Here is a 20,649-nt window from a genome sequence, read left to right on the forward strand (position 1 = left end):
GAGCACTAGCAATGTGACTAGTGTGACTGAACCCTGACTTTAAAATTTTATTTTTAATTAATTGTACTAAAATTTTTTTCTGAATCATTTTAAGTGTGCAGATCAGTGGCATTAAGTACATTCATCTTGTGCAACCATTACAACCATCTCTCTCTGAAGTCTTTTCATCTTGCAAACTGAATCTCTGTGCCCATTGAACAATAACCATGACCTCTTCCACCCATTCCCTTATACTTTATCTCTTTCCTTCTTTTTTTTTTTAAAAAAATTCCCCACATCCTAGATTCATAACCTCTATTCTACTCTCTGTCACTATGAGTTTGGCTTTTTAAAAATTTCACATGTGAGATCATACAATATTTCTATTTTAAATTTTAAATGTCAATAGCCACATGTGCTTGGTAGCTACCATGTTGGACAGTGCAGCTTAGAACATGTTTGTTTCCCTGTGCCATTCTGCCCCTCTGCACCTGGCTTCATATGCAGCTCTCCTATAATGCCCACCAGCTTGGCATCTCTCTTCCTCGCCCACTCCAGCCCAACACAGCTCCTCTTGTTCTCAGAGGCCTATAGATGGGTGGTTCTCCAGTTCTTAGTATACATTAGTATCACCTGGAGGGCTTATTAAACTACAGACTCCTGGGACCCACCACCAGGGCCAGGAGTAGAGCCCAGGAACTGGCTTTTCTAATAAGTTCCCAGGTGCTGCTGATGCTTCTGGTGCTAGGACCTTTGGTTAACCATTAATCTACCTGGGCTTAAGGACTAATTCCTGCATCTTTAGTAGTATGGCCTGAGGTTCATCTGTTACCTCCTGGTACACAGAGAACAATGATCACTGGCTCACTTCATTTGGGAGAAGCTTCTTTCCTGCTGCTCTCCTGGGGACCTGGACAGTTCCACTTTAATTTGGGCCATCGTTAGGTTTGGTCACTCTCGTGGCAGTTGATCTGGAATCCATTCATTTTAATTTGGGATGTCTTGAGAGGGGACCTGGGAAGGGTAAAAAAAGAGGGACCATCTCTAGGAATCAACTGACCACCCTGGTGATGTAGGGCAAGCCTGAACAAAGAGGCCTGTTTGTTGGATTCTAGAAGTATTTAGGAGACTGACCCTGTAGCAGTTGGCACTGTCCAATCTGCTCTTCTCTGCAATGAAAGGGTGGGAGAAAAGTCAACTGGGGAGGGGGGAGTGAAGCAAATGAAGCAGAATGATAAGGAAGCAAGGTCCCCATCCCCTTGGTCTTCACCTTCATTCAAGTCTTCGTGCATTTGGAGAGCACAAGCCAGATGCCTTGCCCTGAGGCAGGACTGGAGGAGAAGGGGCCTGATTGGCCAGGGGCCCTGAGGAGGTCTCTGGAAAGGGGACTGTGATGTTGGCCACCTTGACATTTGACATTTGATCTAGCTTTCACCAGTGCTAAGAATGTTGTTTTTTGTTTTAAAAAAATGCAGGTGTAAAAAAGTAGCTGAAGTTGCTCATGAAAGCAGCTATTAGGTTGTTTTTCTTACGAATATTTGTAAAATAAAAGAGTAATGTGGAATCATTTTTTCATCAACTATGCACAAACTGGAGTTTTCTCCCACAGAATGTATGTCTTTTTTCCCCCTCTCTCTGTCTGTTTCTCTCTCTTTGTTTTGTTTTTTGAGAGTGGGACTCGTGTCTTTTTTTTTTTTTTTTTTTTTGGTGGCTTGGTCTTAAACCAGCCTTCATTCTCCTGAGCCAGGCTGCACTTCCTAAAGTTCATTTTGATCACCATCTGTAACGATCTAGCCCTCTTTGGCTCCTGGCATTGTACTGTATAGCACTTAGATGCTGATAATATAATGTATTTAATAAAAAAATTACAAACACACAGATTTTCCTGTTTCTCTGTTTCCAAAAAAACAAGTCTTCAAAGGCAAGAACTCAGGGCCTCATTCTGTTTTTACATGGGTTTTGTCCCCATTAATCAGTGGTGAAATGTCACATTCTTGTGCCTTGAGTATTTCCATCTTTCCACTTAGCTCTGTGCCATCCACCCACGATGGAGCTCAACAAAACCGAGCACACCAGTGGGGCCCAACACTGTCCGTCTCATCTCTGTCACCAGCACTCATCAGGGGAGGACCCACCTGCCCCTAATCAATAGGACCCACTTTGACCTCCAGCTCAGATGTTTGGGCACGAAGCACTTTATACCCCATCTGTGTGGGATACTTACTTCTTCCCTTTCTTCAAGTCTGTCACTTGCTCTCTCTTTAGTTGTCAGTGCCAAATGCCCCACCCTTTTTGCCACTTCTGTGGACCAGGTGAAGCACTCCAAATTCATGATGGTGCTGAAACACCTGGCCAGGAATTTCATATACGTGCTCTCACTTAAACCCACAGTACTGTTTAGAAACAGCTATTTAAACTTGATAAAGAACTTGGACTTTATCCTGAGGCCAGTCACATTATCTACTTTATGTGTTTATTTTTTTCCCCCCGTAGTGGAGAATGAGCTGGGGCAGGAGAGAAGGAAGGCCAAAACAGGTTTTGTAGTAATCCAGACAGAGCAATGAACTTGAACTGAAGCAGCATAGTGGCCAGTTGTGGACGGGGAGGTGAGTGGTTGGATTCTAGAAGTATTTAAAAGACGGATCCTGTAGCACTTGGTAATGCTTGGTTGACTGAATAAATTAGGAAAATACCCTGATTTCTGTTGTTTAGGCCCTTTAATGGCCCAAAGAACTCAGGATGGGGGAGAAAGTGGATACCGGGCCGCATCTTCCCTTGTAGCCAGGGTTAGGCCAGCCCAGAACTAGGTGAGAGAGCAGAAAATCTTGGCACTGTTCCCTAATCATCTGAGCCCCAATTTCTGAAGGGAGTGCGATGAAAACAATGAATGGGCCAGAAAAATGGGGGGGGGAGAGAAAATTTGACAGTTAACAGCCAGGAACACCTTCGATCAGCAGCTTTAAATACATTTCCAAATTCACGTACTTTAACTAGGTCCAAATTTGTAAGCGGCAGGGGTCAAGGGGTAATCGTGCTGCTTCAGGCCTTGACTAGGCCCAGCTGGGAGAGAGGGCTTTGGCTGGTGGCCTGCCACTGGGCTGGACCGACTGCCCTGGTTTGCCTAGGTTTGGGTGAGTGGGGGCCTGAGATGCGGGACTTTCATTCAGCTTTAAAACTCGGGCAGTGCTGGGCAAACCGCGATGAGGTGGGCGCCCCATCCGCCAGAGGAAGTGTCCCAGCATGGACAGCTGGGCTGGTCGGGGCCAGAGCAGTGGAGACGCAGTGCAGCCTGGGCACTCAGTACAGTGATGCCACTGCAGAGCAGAACGGGAGGGAGCAGGAACATATCCCAAGCCCTTTCGATGACTTCTCTGGGTTCCAACGGCATGCTTTTCTTGAAATAAGGGCCTGAGAACTCCACTCGGCTTTCCCGGAAGCTAACCTGTGCCATGCCCTCTCCTCAGCTGAGGGAGTCACCTATAACTTTTCAGATGAATTTCAAGTGACTGAACAAACTCTTTGGTTCTGCTGGCATCTGGGACCAGCAAGTCCTTAACCACGTGGGAGTATTTAAAACTGAGTCTTAAGTGAGCAAAAACCATTTCTTTACACAATGCATTCTTACATCCTTGAAACCATGTCTAGAAATAGCCCACAATGCAAACTCATTTGTAGCAGTAGACCATTCAAATCTTAATTTGCAAACTAACCCTAGCCCGCCTTTATTCATAAATCTTTGAAACCAAATGATACATTTTTTGTCTTCAAAAGCTTCCCTTCTCCACCCTACCCCACCCCAACTATTTTTCTTGCAAAATAAACATCTGTAAGTAAGCAGACATCATGTTGTAAGTGGTAGGACAGAAGAGTCCTGAATAGCAAGCCAAATAAACAGATTTTTCCTGTGAAGTGTTGGCTTGGCACAAACCTTCAGGTACATGCAGAAATGCAGAGAGAACAGAGCATAATGTGACACACTCATCTGCCACCAGTGACATGAAAAAAAGCATCAAAAGTCCATTCTCATGCAGCAGCAGGAGTAAGGAGGAATTCAGTGCAGGGAAATAAAAGAGGGAAAAATAGAAGAAGATGAAAAAAGCAAGGATGAGATTCCTCTGGCCATGTGACTCAGACAGTGATAGTAAAAGATCAAGAAAGACCCCAAATGGAACTTGGGTCTTTGGAAAGAACCTCCAAATCCTGCCATGAGTCCAGGAGTGCAGATGAGCTTTGTCATTTCTCTGTGCCCATCTGTGTCATGTTATGAGGAATGGGTAGCAGAATTGCCTACAGTATATTCTTTCCCAAGCATAAAGGACGTGGTGGATAAACACTTAAGTAATAGTATCAGCATTTTTAAAAGGCTTTCTATTTCACATACACTTTCAATAGGTCAAAAGTTGAAGCTGTGGGCAGATATGGTTTATTGTTTTTTTGGCAATGATTTTTAAAGCCAGCTATATGGATGGGAGAACTCCTAGAAATTATGTATCACAGACTTTTCAGATTTTTGTCTCAAATTCTGGCATACATACAGAAAAGTACACGTATTAGTAAGTGGACAGCTTGAAACTCATTCACAAAGAGCACACCCATGTCACCAGCATCCCGATGGAGACAGGGGCCACACCAGTCCTCTGAAGCCCCTCCCCACACCCTCTGCATAGCTCTCACCAACAGCAATCACTATCTTCCAACAGCATGGATCAGTTGTGTCTCACACAAGAATTTTTCAGTCTTAGCTTTGTGTATGAGTAATCCCCCCCAAAAAAATTTCTTGTATTTTTTTTTATTATTAGGGAGGAAAGCAGAGATTTTGTAAGGGTTTCCTCTCCCTGGCTGCTCTGAGTTAGGCCTGTTAAATTGGAAGTTTCCGCTGGTGCAGGGTGTGGGGAAAGCTGCTTTCTGCTACCCAGAACGATGCCCAGACTGCAAGCCAGTTGCCTGTCCTAGGCACTGCTTCTGCCGAAGGCAGCCACCACGCTAGCCTTATCTGCTCCGTTAAAGCCTTGGGCTCTTGCAAAGACACATGTCCGGAAGCATTGAGGACAGGACAACAAAATGGCCGAGAGTCCCCTGAAAGTATTGTCCTTCTGGAAAGGAAGGCGGTGCCACCACTAAAACAGCATGTCCAACATGCTCATTTTCTCCCAACTTCCAATGAAAGCGTAATTGGTTAATATCACTTCCTCCTCGGTTTTGTTGTAGTTTTATGTGCTTTTTGCCCCCTTTCCATGTTGCTGCAGGAGGCAAGCAGGATGAATGCAGGAATAAAGCTATGGAACATACACTGTAATGTGTCTGGAGCAGCATCAGAAAAGGACTTATTTGTTCTGGGCTGTGTAGTGCCGAGTGATTGAATGCTCGCCAAGCTGTCAGTTTTATGAAACAAATTCTCTAACCCCCTTGGCCCAGAGCTTTGTTCAGCCTGAGATGGAAAAGAAATGACTTTTAATAGGAAACTCATTGCTAAAATCTAAGATAAGATTTCAGAGTTACTTCTCTCCTAAGAATAAAATAAAACACTGAAGAAAGCATTTAACAGGGGACTCTTAGAGAACCTTATTTTTCGGATTTTGGTTAACGAACTGTGTTAATAAAAATATTTAGAACTTCGTAATACATAATGCATATTTATTCCTATTGAGCTGGCCTGATTGTACACACAGATGTTTCCTGTGGTCCTTCTATCATTCCTTCTACTTTTTCTGAAACACTATTTCTAGTAAGAAACAGAATCTTATGTTAAACGTAAGCCCCTCCCAGACTCTGTTAATTAGAGCGAGGGTATTTTCATTTCTAGCTTTGATAGTTGGTGGAGGAGGGGATGGTGGCAATCTTGTTCTATTCAAAAACACAGAAAATACTTTCCATAAAAAGAGAATGCAATGCATCCACTACATTGAAAAATTATAGACAAATTTTCCTTCACTTCTAAATGAGACCTGGACCATTCATCCAGGCACATTCATTGCTGAAGGGCTGGATGGCTTTGCAGGCTCTGTTCTCACTATAAAAGCCTCTGTGAGTGATGCCTGCCCTTTCATACAAATGTTAGGTGTGTTCCGTTGGGTTTTACAGATTTTCCAAAGCATTGTTCTCACAGAGCTGTGTTTCCTTACCAGCATCAGGAAGACTGTGGCAACACAGCTCATCAGCCCAGTTTTTCTGCCACTCTTAGGAGCACATGGAAATCAATTAAAAGTAAAATTCGTAGGTCACTGTGCTAAGGAAGGAAATGAGGTTTTATACATCAGCACTTTTCAAAAAAAGAAGAAAGAAAAAAAAGATTGAACCTGTCTTAATTGAAAAATGGCACAATGCCCTAATGAAAAATTAAGCTTCAGGATTCAGTCCCTAATATCTCAGTGATGAGCATATATTTCCTCCTGTGGCTACCCCTGTGAGTGATTTCTGAGATAATCAGGCAGTATGTTGAAATAAGATATCACTCGGCATGACGAGAAGAGCGAGCCATCACCCTGCGTGTCTGGCTTGTCAGTTACTGCCCAAATGCCGGGAGAGGAAGATTCAGGTTCTTGGGAGCTTTAGTTTCTTTAACATTTTAGTAAATTTTATTTCTCTATGATTATGATTATAAAAGTAATACATACTTATTTTAGAAAATTTACAAATGAATAAAAAGAGAATATCATTTTTAGCCTTGCCATCCAAAGATCGCCACTATCAATGTGTTTGGTTTATGTCCTTAAGAGTCTTTTTTCCTATGCATTTATCCTTTATCTTCTCCAGATTTGGAAACTATATTCCACAATTGAATGTCTTCTTGTGCTTCAATTGATTGTTCCCCCTCAATTCTCTAGCATACGTTTCTCTAATTAGCAATATCAAGAATGAATAGGTATCTATTTTGTTACCTCTCATGTGTGACAAAAATTTGGGGTATATTTAGTCCCCACTCTCCTACTGCTTCCCCCACTCTCTATCTTGTTCACTGCTCTATCACCAGCACCCAGAACAGCACCCGGAACTTAGCCACTGCTTATATTGTTGAATCGATGAATGAATGGTGAGTCTATTCACACGTTACTTCCAAGACGTAAGCACTGACTCCTGAGGCCACCTCTTTCCTCCGTCCTTTGCTGCCTCTCCCAAGCAGTCTGATTAAGCCATAGGTTCCCCACCGCTGTCTGCCAGGATATGCTTTCCCTTGATCTTCCATGTGAGGAGGCAGTGAAGGGTGGCAGTGAAAAGTGCCCAGCCTTTGGAGTCAAACCAACCACACTTCCAGGACTGCAGATTACTATTGTACATAAGGGGGCAAGTGTCTTAATCTTCCTGGGCCTCAGAAATGCCATCTGTAAAATGGACAGTGGTGATACCTGCCTAGCAAGATGAATGACAAGTATGCATGATGCCTAGTACACAGGAGGTGTCCAAAATCTGTAGCTATTAGTATTTTGCACTGCTCTTTCCAATGACAATATAAGGAACCTTAGGGGCACCAGTGTAACCTTTCTCTTTGCATTTCCATTCAGTTCATCTAATCATTGTAGGAGACTTTCAGATGAGTTGTTTTATGCTTCTGTGCCAAGAAAATCAGAAATGGATAAGAACGAGTGGCTTTTCTAATAATCTGCACTTCCACCACCATTGCACATGCTTCCCCTGTAGCATGTGTCTTCTTGCATTGTAACTGTATGTCCAGTCGCCGACTCCCTCACTAGAGAGTGAATGGGCCTTCCATCTTGGTATCTTCAACCTGGAATCCAGGAATTGAGGAATCACTGAATATATATTGAATGAATGAATGAATGAATGAATAATATCATGTTGGACACTTCTTGCCTTATCTCAACCACAGCTGTGGGCTTTCTGCAATCTTCTGGATGACAAAAACAAACCAAACTATAGAATTTAATCTCTGGCTCTTTGGCTCTATAAGGTAAGCTTCTAACAGACAGGCACATAAGTATTGGTTCTGCAAAGCACTCGCTTAAGGAAAAAAAATAGTATTTCCTCTTAGTTCCCATGATTAAATCCATGGATTCGCTGGTTGGCACATTAGGTCCTTTAGGTGTGACAGTGTATGCACAGTAAGTAAAGTTCCTGTCTGCAGACTTTAGTCTGAGATATATGTCTGCTGGCTTCTCTTTCACATACAATCTGATGAGTTGGCATTTATTTTTGACAGCATATCAAATCTTGTGAAAGAGATGGAGACTGGTGCTGTTTTTTTTAGCAATATCTCAGATGGTGGCAAGACAACTTTGATAAAAAAAAGAGGTTAAGTTCTTCTAGAAAACTAAAAGTTCAACAAAGAAGAGCTTCAGAACTCAGAGCTTTGGCTTTTTGCAAACTGGACACAAGTAAACACACAGACACTGGGGTGTGTTTCTTCCTCTAATTCACTGTGACAGCAATTGCTGGTTAGTTCCTCAAACTTGTTTTGTTCATCTTCCCAGGCACCCAGCCAGCCTACATTTCCCAGCTTCCCTTGCAATTCGTGTAGCTGAGTTCTGACCAATAAGATATGAGTAGAAATGATGCATGCACCTCTGACCCAATCATAAGAGATTTCCAGGTTTTCCTCCATGCTCTTTTTTCATCCACTGGCTCTCTGGGATGGAGAGAGTCCCAGTTTAACCTTGGAAGATGGCAGAGCCTCCTCTGACCTGGGAGGATTATTGCATGAAACAGAAGTACCTAGTCTGGACCCCACCCTAGACTGTTAGATAAACAAGAAATAAGCTTCCATTAGTGAGCCATTACAAGTGTGATTTCTTAGGCAGCCTGTCTTACCTAAGTTATACTCCTCAGGTGTTTTAAAAAAGTGGCTGATGGTTTCTGAAGGCCTTTTGTGTGCCAGGACTCATTTAGGTTAATAATCCTTTCAGTTGGCCTGCAAAGTTACCCTCATTTTATAGCTGTAGATACAACTCCAAGTGGGAAGGGAGTGAGTACTTTGTCCACTAAGATGATCCCCAGGGTTAGCACAGAGGGTGGTATTGAGTAGGTTGTCAGTGATGCTTGTTGATGATGGAGGAAAGGAAGGTTTAATGAGGCAAAGTCACAATCCCAGGGCTCACAGCTGGAAAATGCTGGACCCACTATTCATCTAGGTCTGCCTGGCTTCAAGATCCATCTACCTTTGAGTATCTTTAACCCATGACTTTAACCCTTTGAATAGTACGAACATTCATGTACATCCTCATGCCTCCTGACCATCCAGAGAACGATCGATGTATTTTAAAAATGTGTAAAAAAAAAAGGCAAGTGTATGTTCCTCTTGTTTCCATAAATTGGCTATCAAACAAACATGATTTTAAAGTAATAAAACTAACTGGAACTAATTTCATTTTTTGAAAAAGAACTTACTCCCAGGGGTCAGTGAGCATGAAAAAAACTCACTACTCCAAGGGTTATAAAGAATGGGTGGGTAGCCAGTGGTGTGCCCTTAGAAAAAGACATCTTTGTGCCTGACCTGTGGTGGCACAGTGGTTAGGGGTTTGACCTGGAATTCTGAGGCCGATAGTTCAATACCCCAGGCTTGCCTGGTCAAGGCACATACGAGAAGCAACTGTTCTGAGTTGATGCTTCCCGCTCCTCCCTCCCACCTTTCTCTCTTTCTATTATATTTCTAAAATCAATAACGAAAATCTTTGAAAATGTATTGTAAAAAAGAAAAAGACATTTTAGTCTCTCATCTTGTTTTTCTGATTGGAAAAAGTAACACACATTAAAAAATGAAAACATTATAGACATCCAAAACAAAGGAACAATCCTGTGTAATCTTAGAGAAGACTGGTCCAAGCTTGGGTTTCTTCTTTAAGTTCTTAACATATACACACACACTCAACAAAAGTTAGTTCACTTTGTGTATACAAAATCTGTATTCTCTCCTGTGACATGATTATTTTTACTTATTTTTCCCCTTAATCTCTGGACATTATTTCCATGTTAGGACATACCAATCTGTGTCATCTTTTGCAATGACTATATAATGATCTGCAATAATTAACCAGTTCCCCCTTGGTTGTCATTTAGATTGTTCTCAATCTTTGGTTGAATCCTAAGAAATTGTGAGGACAATGATGGGCATGTTTTACTGTCTTCCACATGTGGAAACCAATTGTTATAGAAGGTTCAGATGGTCAACAGATATTGAAATGGACTTGATGGGTTTAGTTCTTTAAGTTAAGATAATGAAGAACAGTGAAAGAAATAGTTTCTAGGATTTTAGAATGATGCAGGTATGCGCCAAGCTCAATGCAAAGATGAATAGTGATGAGGCATCTTCACTCTGTTTGCTGGTTTCTCTGCAGCCTCCTCGTAATGAGGTCAGTGTTGTCTGGAAGGCCAGGGCTGATTGGGGCTGCAGGGAAGACCCTGTCCCTTACTATGAAGTGAAGCAAGACTTCCTTTCAGAGGAGGGGCAGTGGCCACTAGGCCATAACAGAAGGGGAGAAGAGGATATACATCTGTTGCCACAAGGTGTTTGCTGAGGCTGAGCTGAAGGTTGCAGGACACTCACTCCTCAGAACGAGGCATAAATCTGATGTGCCTGGACAGCTTTCGGGGTGAGCAGGCAGCTCTAGGCAGATGTCTTTGTCTATGGGCACAGCTGTGTGCTTTCTGAGACGTCCTGTCCATGAGGGATGTTACTGGAACGATGGCGATGATGATAATGATGATGACAGTGGCTGTGGTTGGCAGCAGGAGGGAGATGATCACCGAGTCAGTGCTGGAGCACGAAGAGCTGAATCTGTGACAAGGGCTGCTGTGTGTGTGTGTGTGTGTTATGAGCATCTCCTATTTGTGTGTGTATGTGTGTGTGTGCACCGTGATATGGTTTTGTATGTCAGTGTGATCTTTATGTGTAGTGTATAGTGAATGTGTGCAGTGCTCTGTGTGTTTGTGACCGTGTGGGGATATGTGGTATGTCATAGTGGTAATGTTTCAGTGTACTGTGTGTGGATATGTTTGAGGGGCACCAGTTAAATCTTCTGAGGCACTCATGTGGCCTACTAAAGGCTACACACTGCTCACTTAGAGAGTTTCCTGGGGTTTTGTTGTTGTTGTTTTTGTTTGTTTGCTTTTTAGGGTTTGGATTTTATTGTGGCAAAAATGCCAGCCTCATCCAAGAAAACCATCTAGACTGTTTTCTCCTTTAGGAAGCTAAACTCTAGGATTCACTTATGTTTCATAGCATAACCTGGCAGAGATAGAGAACTAGGCAGCGTTCTCTAGAGCCATCTTATTTTGTTTAATATTCTTTTAAAAATATTATTCTATTTTACCTTTTTATTGAGGTATATATACCAATGCAGTAAGTGCATGGAGTGCACAAATCATAAGTGCTGACAAATTTTTCCGTGTATATACATGCATCCATGTACCCCTCAGATCAAAATTGGATCCATTTCTAGCACTCCTAATGCTCCCTTGAGCCCTTTCCCAGTCAGTATCCCCCAAAGGCAACCATGATTCTGACTTCTGTCTTCACAGATTAATTTTGTCTCTTCTAGAATTTCATAGAGATGGAATAATACAGTAGACAGTCTTTTGTGCCTGGCTGCTTTCACTTAGCATGGTGCTTTTAGGATCCACTCATGTCGCCACAGGTATCAGCAGTTCGTGTCTTCTCATTGCGGTGTAGTCTCTTATTTAGTATCTTATTGTATGGATGTATCTGAGTTTGTTTATCTGTTCTGCTACCGGACATCTGGGTGGTTTCCAGTTTGGGGCTATTGCATATAAAGCTGCTACGAACATTCTTGAACATGTCTTTTGGTGGCCATATGTAGAGCTGTCTCAGTGTAGCCTGTCATAGCATTTGACAAAGATAGAGCTTGCAAAAATCAAACAACAATAACAAGCCACCAACTTACTCCAGCAAGTTTCCCAAGAAGAATGAAGCAGTTGACTTCCATGCGGTTTGTCTTGAATCTGACTTCTTCTCTGCCTTTGGGAAAAGAGGGCATCACATGTGGGTGAGTGGCAGGCTCTCTGGGACTTAGAGCTCTGCTGCGAAATGGGCATCATCTATGAAGATCACAATATTTATGGAGCCAGGTTTCCCAATGTAAAACTTGCTCCTTGGGGGTATACTGGGGCCTTTGGAAGGGCTGCTGGCTGCTATAGTCTATGAGCTGTGATTTGGGCTCCAATTTCAAGATTTTCTCATTGGAAGTTCCTGTACTGTCTGGGTTCAGAAAACTGCATAAGATGCCCGATTTACTTTGAGGGAGCTCAGACCTTGGGGAAAATCTGGCCTGTTCAGAGAATGATGAGGAATGACCAGGCCTGCACCTGCACAGTGGTTGCTTTCAGATAATTTGGTGTCTTCAGCACCTAAATCTCGATCCTCTCTTTATAGAAACTCTAGAAGTCAACCCCTATGTCCCTGTCATGCATTCCACCTACTCATGAGCTCAATGCCACCCCCTGTGGCTCTTGACAACAAGACTTCTCTTCTAGCCATGCATGGGAGCATGCTTGGCTCAGTGTTGGGCAAATAAGAGGTGCTGGAGTTAGTGGCCCCAGGGAAGATCCCAACCAATGTTGAAATACAGTTAGGAGATAAACATCAGAGCTTCTACCCCACCTCAAGTCAGTGGAAGTGATCTGTGACTGCCCACAACAGGGACCTGTTCTTTAAAGCACCTTGGGAGGTCTGCCTACACTTCCACACTCACATCCCCCACTCCCACACCAGAGTAATCTAGGACCTCCTCCCTCAAAACTATCTGCACTTCAGTCTTTGTCTCAAGGCCGGCTTTGGTGGAGGAGAATCCCAATTGAAGCCATGAACCTCCATAAGAAAAAATGATCTCTGGGAAACCCAAAACACTAATTCAAAAGAATATATGCACCCCTGTGATCACTGCAGCATTATTTACAATAGCAGAGATTTGGAAGCAACCTAAGTATCCATCAATAGATAAAAAAGGTATGGTACATAATACAGTGGAATACTACTTGGCCATAAAAAAGAAAAAATAGTATTTGGACACTATAGATGCATCTAGAAGGTATATGCCAAATGAAATAAGTCAGACCTAGAAAAAGAAATACCTTATGATTTCACTTATAGGTGGAATGGAAAGAGCAAAAGAAATGGACAAACAAAAACAGCAACAGGCTCATAAATACAGAGAACGGACTGATAGTTGCCATAGGGGAGGGGGGTAAAAGGTGAAATGATCAAGAAATACAAATTGGTAGTTACAAAAATAGTCACTGGGATATAAAGTAGAGCACAGGGAATACAGACTCTACTATTGTAATTACGTACGGTGTCCGGTGGGCACTAGACTTATCAGGGTGATCACTCTGTAAAGTAGATGATGGTCTAACCACTATGCTGTACACCTGAAACTAATCAAGTAGTCTTGAATGTAAACTGTAATTGAAACATGAAATTTAAAAAATGTTCTCTAGCACATTAATTTTGTCTGAGAATTTTGCAAATTTTATGGCACCATTTGCCTCACCTAGGGCTTCAGCCAAGCTGCCTCCAGGATTCTTGGCTGTGGAAAAGTTTGAGATGAGTGGCTGACCCAAGGGAGAACAGTAATAAATAGTATTTAATTTTCAAGCTGCAGTGAAGGCAGAGAGCCTTCATCCCATTGCTCCCAGCCTGTCAGTATCGCTCTCCATACTGTGCAGGGTAGATGTAACACTGCAGAAAGGTGTGGGTAAGTGGGATCATCTAAACTGAGAAGAATAGATACTACACGTGATCTTAGCCAAAAGGCCGAGAAGTGATACTCAATGGAATCATTTCAAACACTCACTGATATGCAGGTGAGGACGTGGAATGGGGCTGGGCGTTAAATTTTAAGGGGATTCCAAGCCCTTCTGAAGTCCCCCAAAAATGACTTATTATAAACTCCAGAGCAAAAAGGAAAAAAACAAATTATATCTCTGCCATGATATGTTGTATCCTTAAAAAATAAAACAACAGGCCCTGGCTGGATAGCTCAGTTGGTTAGAGCATTGTCCTGATATACCAAGGTTGTGGGTTCGATCTCTGGTCAGGGCACATACAGGAATCCAATGAATACATAAATAAGTGGAACAACCCATGTCTCTGCCTCTCTCTCACTTCCTTTCTCCACAATCAATCAATAGACAAAACAATAAAATCAAATAGTTTTTATTTGTTGAGGTCCTAAGATACCTGAATGAAATTTTCTTTTCTTTTCTTCTCTCTCTTTTTTTATTTCCAAAAATGCAGTTGTAATGTAGTTGTGAACATTTTTAAAAGAATTCTAAGATGAATCCTTTTGGGGAGAAAAATCCTAATGCACAAAGCAGTTTGTCCAGTTTCTTTCTAATCTTTTCTTGGAAGGGTATTTTTCCACATAACATAAGAAAGGGAAAAAAGGAGGAAAGTGGAGTTTGGTGACCACTGAGAACTATAATGCCATATAACATAGGGTGACTTGAGTTTGAGTTTGAGGTTCTGCAGGAATAAACGCACAAACCTATCTCCTTGGGGCTGGGGTGATCTGGATGCATTAGGGAAAGTAGGGTGTCACATTGCAGATACGGTAACAGTTCATCTGTGGGAGAACGCAGTGAGAGCAAGCAGCAAGGGCGTGTGTAGGGGGAGGGGGGCATTTGAGGGCCAGATAAACTCACTCTCCAAGGGTTGGGCTGATGGAGGAGGAAGATGTGTTCTGGGTTCCAAAGGATCCCCTATTGTCTTTTTCTCACCGTCATCCACATATTTAGAGACATGCAAACTGTTTAAGTTACATTCTATTAACCTTTCCCCAGGGCTGTATTTGCCTGGGTTGATCTGGCACAGCACCAAACAGTTTCTAATTGTTTTGCTGTTTCACTGATTGCAGAATTAGAAGCCTCCCCTCTCTGACAAAAGTAGGTCAGGGAAGTACCTGACTCCACTATGCCACTTACAGATTTCTGAGTGGCAGCAAGAGGGTGCCTGGATGTGACATTTGAGCAGAACAGTGGTGATCACTCACTGACAGTTTGGAGTGTGAGTCACTCTTTTCTCCTACAGGAGCACCTGTGGGTGAAGCCTCACACTTATGCTGGAGAAAAGTAAAGGAGGCACTGAAGTGTCCCTTTGAAGGCCAAGAAGTGCTTTTATCAGGGCTGAATCCCCCCAGGTCTCCTCTGCTATGGTTCTCTGCCATTTCCCTTTCCTGTCACCACTCTCCTCCCTGAAGCAGCGCCAGTCCTTGTCTGTAACTACTCCTATGGAATAGCCTCCCTCAGAGGACTCCCCCCTCCCCTGCTACAGCTGCCTTGGCTGGGCCATCTCGCCTGTCTAACCGTGCCTTTTTGCAACTTCCTTCTTTCTCCTCTAGGTGTTTCAGGCTCTTCCCATATTATTCCAGCTTTAGGATGCTGTCGGTCCCATAGAACCCAAAGCAAATGAAACTGCAGAGCCTTATAATAAAATAGTTAAGCCTTTAGGCTGCCCCAGGAAAAAAGTAAACTGAATCAAATTATTAAGACCTAAATGTTGTGAAATTCACCAACTGGATATTGTTACTGTCAAGTAATTTAGATAGGGCATGCTGTGGGTGTCTCTCTTACTTGCTTTCTCTCCTTTTTTTTTATTTTTCACATGAACAATTTTTGTTTAAGCCACTTCTTTCTTCTAGCTCCAGACAATGGCAATCATAATCCTGTCCAATCAAAACATATTGCCACCGTGTATTCATTTTTTAATTTGAAAAATGACAACAGTGGTTTCTTTGAAGTCTCCTACTCACCCAGAGCTACCCTGCCATTGGCTGCTTTAGCATCCAGAATTTCCTAGAGGAGGAGAAAGAATAAATCAACATAAAGTGATGTAATAAAATCCTCTTAAATAACAACCAGGTAGTAAATTAACATATACACAACCTTTGAAATAATCATATATAGGGAAGTCAAATTCAGCAAACAGCTGGCTGGATGCCTGCCCTTGACTAATAGGCTGATACAGCTGCTAGAGAGATATTTGAGAGTGAGTCCTAAATGCAGAAAGCTGTCTTTTATTAAAAAAAAAGAAAAGAGTCAGATCCTTAGTTTGACAAACCCTAATTTCATTGAGATTGACAGTGTTGCCTTTGCCGAGCATACATTTAACAAATGAGATTGATCAACCACCCCACTCTGTTTCATCTAATTTAATTTGACAGTCGAAGTAGGTAACTAGAAGAATGTACTTACAGAGGAGGTAAGAAAGCTTCCCAGGGGTTAAATGATAGGGCTTGCTGGATTAGATGTCATTGAGTATCTCCTCCATTGCTTTAATATTTTTGTTGTTTGGTTTCATTTTAGTTTCTTTAATTGACATATAAAGTACATTAAGTGAGCTTACCTTAAATGTACACCTTTTATTTCAAGTTATAAGAGAAAATTTCTTTAGAAAGTGACAGAGCTAGAAGAAATGGGCACAGGAAACAAGTTACAGAGGCAAAAGAAGGGCCCTCGGAGCTTAGGAGAGAGAGGGGCAAAGGTAATATATGTGGAGCCCTGGCCGGTTGGCTCAGTGGTAGAGCGTCGGCCTGGCATGCAGAAGTCCCGGGTTCGATTCCCGGCCAGGGCATACAGGAGAAGCGCCCATCTGCTTCTCCACTCCCCCCTCTCCTTCCTCTCTGTCTCTCTCTTCCCCTCCCGCAGCCAAGGCTCCATTTGAGCAAAGATGGCCCGGGCGCTGGGGATGGCTCCTTGGCCTCTGCCCCAGGTGCTAGAGTGGCTCGGTCGCGGCAAAGCGACGCCCCGGAGGGGCAGAGCATCGCCCCCTGGTGGGCAGAGCGTCGCCCCTGGTGGGCGTGCCGGGTGGATCCCGGTCGGGCGCATGCGGGAGTCTGTCTGTCTCTCCCCGTTTCCAGCTTCAGAAAAATACAAAAAAAAAAAGTAATATACGTGGGTGACAGATGAGAGGGAAGGGAAAGGCAAGGGCGTGCTCCCAGGAGGGAAAGCCAAAGGTACAATTTAATAAATGTTTGCCATTGTATAATTCATGTAACCACTATCCAAATATACATATAGACCATTCCCCACCCCCTGTAAAGAGTTCACTTCCCAGTCAGTATAGTATCCCTCTCCTGCCCTGACTTCTAAGAGTTTTTGAAAATTGTCATCTGTATTTATTTTTAATTGATTGCTGAAAGAGAGAGAAACATCAATTTGTTGTTCCACTTATTTATGCATTCATTGGTTGCTTCTTGTATGTGCCCTGACCAGAGATCAACCCCGCAACCCTGGCGTATCAAACAGCACTCTAACCAATGGAGCTACTAGATCAGGACCTCATTGCATGTTTTTGAACTTCATATAAAGTCCTGTGATCTCTGTTTTCTTTCACCAGTGTGAAATTCATTGAGGTTGTTGCATCTCTCACTAATTCATCCTCTGTTATTGCTCTGTAATATTTCATTATGAGAATATAACCACGATGTATGTATTATTGATGGACATTTCCAGTTCCCCTTTGCCTTTAGATTTAATGTACATTTCTAGATAGCCTATAGAAGAGCATTTAAGAATAAGCAGGAATGGTAAACCCCCCGGGTGAACTTGTTCCAAACTGGTGGCCAAGTCCACTCACCATCGCATAAGCAAGGGTGCTGTATCCTGAAGTCAAGAATTGTCCTAGGTTATCTTTCCCCTAAGAATCAGGCCAGCTCCATGTTCTCTTATCACAACCCCCCAAGAGTTGTGGGCCTCACCTCCCTTAACTCTGAGGTAGAGAAAGGGAGGTGAGCAGTACCTTGGCCAGTCATATCTTGATAGCTTAGCAAACTGATTGGAAGGTGGGCCTAAGAGCAGCTTGAAGGCAACTGTGGGAGGAGCTGTTTCTCATTTGCAGCACCTGTGTTTGTAGCACCACGCCCACCTTTGGGTAGATGCAGAGATGCAGCTTAAATTAGCGCATCGTTCCTGATCATTCTAACACCTTTCCATTTTCTGAATCTGGGAAATAAAGAAACTATTATCTCTTATAATGAAGTTGACCAGGCAGTACCACTGGGGTAGGCATTTTTCATTAGGCAGAAACAGGGCACAAAGGATTGTCATCTTAGAAGGCTGCTCCCTTCCTCCAGCTGATGTGTAAGGCAAGCAGCTGTATGTATAAGTGTCCCATGATTGGGAACTCCTGGGAGGGGTGAGTCTGCAGAGTATAAGCCATTAACCATCCTGCTTTGCCTGAGACTGTTGCCAGTTAAGCATGGAAAGTTTGAGGTCCTAGAAAGTCTCCCACTTACTCCCCTCCAAGTCCTAGATGGTTAGTCAGCCTAGAAGAGGGACTTTTCAGTTAACAAATATTATTGAACTTCCTACACACCATGCACCTCGCAAGCTTTGGGGATAAAGGTGTAATCAACAAGGCACACGTGATCCCTCCCCTCTTCCAGAATATTTCCTATTAGAGAGAAAGGTGGAGTTTAAAATGGACTGGATTACAGTCCAGTGCAACACTTGCTTTGATAGGGATAAGGTAATGAGCGCTTTAACTAGGAAAATACCAGAAGCTATGAAGCAGGTGGGGAAATAATGCCTACCTGTTCTTTTATCTCAACATAGCCACAAAGTTCTAGAGCTGTTCAGAAAAGCAATTTTCGGCAAATCATTGAAAATGGCTATGGAACAAAGGGTAGGCATGGGGATGATAAGCAAGTAGGCCGATTTAGGTTTACTGGTATAATCCTTTGTGCTGCGTAGACCCCCGTTGTGCCTGCCACTCGGAGGACATCTATTATGTGGCGCAGCCAGTTGTGGGGTGAGTAGGAGATCTTGGAGTTGTCTGTGTCCACGAATGCACGTTGATATGCATGCCCTGGCAAGCCTTCTCCATCTTCATGGGTCATGTAGATAAAATGTAGTGGGGGAGGCAGAGCTGATATACTGGGGTTAATAATGCAGTATGTTTGTAAACAGGACTCAAGGAGCAAAAGGTTAGTGCCAGATTCTCTGTTGTGTTACAACAGAACAACATACACTGCTAAAGTAGCTGGAAGTAACGATGGTAATGTCTCCTTTTTGCAGTGGTGGAAGGAGACTTGACTGGGGGGGTGAACACACAATACAGTATACAGATGATGCATGCCTGAAACTTATATAATTTTATTAATTGATGTCACCCCAATAAACTCAATTTTAAAAGATAAAATAAATAAATAATACCTATTTATTCTTGCCTAAGAGGCCCGGTTATTGTTGGTTAGAAGAAAATCCCTTTTAATACATTAGAGATATATGGCAGCTGTTGTAAAATATGAAAGGCTAGCCCATGCATTTCATTCACTCATTCATTTATTCATTCCACAGATATCTATTTTACTTTCCACCCAGCCATCACATATATCCAACAAAACAAAACAAATCCCCCCAAACTAAGGCCCTTATCTCCATGGGATAGTCCAAACATTTAGTTCAGTGTCAAAGTAGTATGGGTCTTGAATTTTAGAGTCTCTTTCTTGTACAGTCACATGCTGCTTAACAACAAGTATACATACTGAGAAATGTATCATTGGGTGATCTCATCATTGTGTGAACATCGTAGAGTGTACCTACACAAACCAAGATGACATATAACCTACTACACACCTAGGCTATGTGATACAGCCTATTGTTCCTAGGCTACAAACCTGTATAGAATGTTACTCTACTAAATACTGTAGGCAGTTGTAATACAATGTTAAATATTTGTGCAATGTGTTGTGTTATGATGTGAATAGGCAATAGGAATTTGTAAGCTTCATTATAATCTTATGGGACTATTTCATACAGATGGTCTATGGTTAACCAACATATATTTTTATATGGCCATGACTGTATTCCTCAACCAAAGAAGGTGTTAATGGTGTTTCTGTAAGAGGTGTCCTTTTGCTGATGCCTGTAGAAAAGATAGAGATGGAAGATTTTTCTATAGAAGAGTTTTTATTATATGTTACAAAGAGTGCACATACATTGGGTTAGAGTTTTCTTATTTGTTTTGTTTCGTCTTCTTTCCCTACTTGTACCATTGTACAATTAAAACAGAGATGACTTTGGGGAATCACTTTCTATAAAGTATATGATTGTCTAACCACTATGCTGCATATCTGAATCTAATACAAAATAATATTGAGCCTGACCAGTGGTGGTGCAGTGGATAGAGCATTGACCTGGGAGCTGAGGACCCAGGTTCAAAACCCTGAGGTTGCTGGCTTGAGTGCAGGGTTGCTGGCTTGAGCACAGGATCATCAACATGATGGCTTGAGCCCAAGGCTGCTGGCTTGAGCCCAATGTCACTGGCTTGAACAAGAGGTCACTGGCTTGGCTGGAGCCCCCCAGTCAAGGCACATAGGAGAAGCAATCAATGAACAACTAAAGTGTTGCAACTATGAGTTGATGCTTCTCATCTCTCTCCCTTCCTGTCTGTCTCTGTCTCTCATTAAATAATAATAATAATAATAATAATAATAATAATAATAAAATGTCAACTGTAATTGAAAATAAGTAAGAAGCTTTCAAACCATTCTTTTTTTTATCACATGGGAAGAAACACACAGCCCACCTGCTTGGAGTGCTGACCCTGTGGGTTTCCCATTTATGTAGCTCTTCCCAGTCTAGATTGTGAAAGGTTAAGGAAGGATGATCACATCCTCCCCTAGATGACCTATGAGCTCTCGTTTCCAAAGAAGCAATAACAGAGACTTAGCCATGAGGAACGAAGTACCTCTTCCCTTTTAC

The 20,649-nt window shown here is 42.5% G+C and overlaps 1 protein-coding gene and 1 non-coding gene across 3 annotated transcripts in view; one reads left to right on the forward strand and one right to left on the reverse strand.

Moving 5' to 3' along the window:
• Positions 1-20,649, forward strand: part of RAI2 (retinoic acid induced 2) — a 72,130-nt gene that overhangs the window by 12,052 nt on the left and 39,429 nt on the right. The window lies entirely within an intron of this gene.
• Positions 13,521-13,711, reverse strand: LOC136317906 (U2 spliceosomal RNA). The gene has a single exon (XR_010727915.1). It is a non-coding gene; the product is annotated as a U2 spliceosomal RNA (small nuclear RNA).

This window comes from Saccopteryx bilineata, chromosome X (genome assembly GCF_036850765.1).
Source record: "Saccopteryx bilineata isolate mSacBil1 chromosome X, mSacBil1_pri_phased_curated, whole genome shotgun sequence".
Taxonomy (NCBI): Eukaryota; Metazoa; Chordata; class Mammalia; order Chiroptera; family Emballonuridae; genus Saccopteryx; species Saccopteryx bilineata.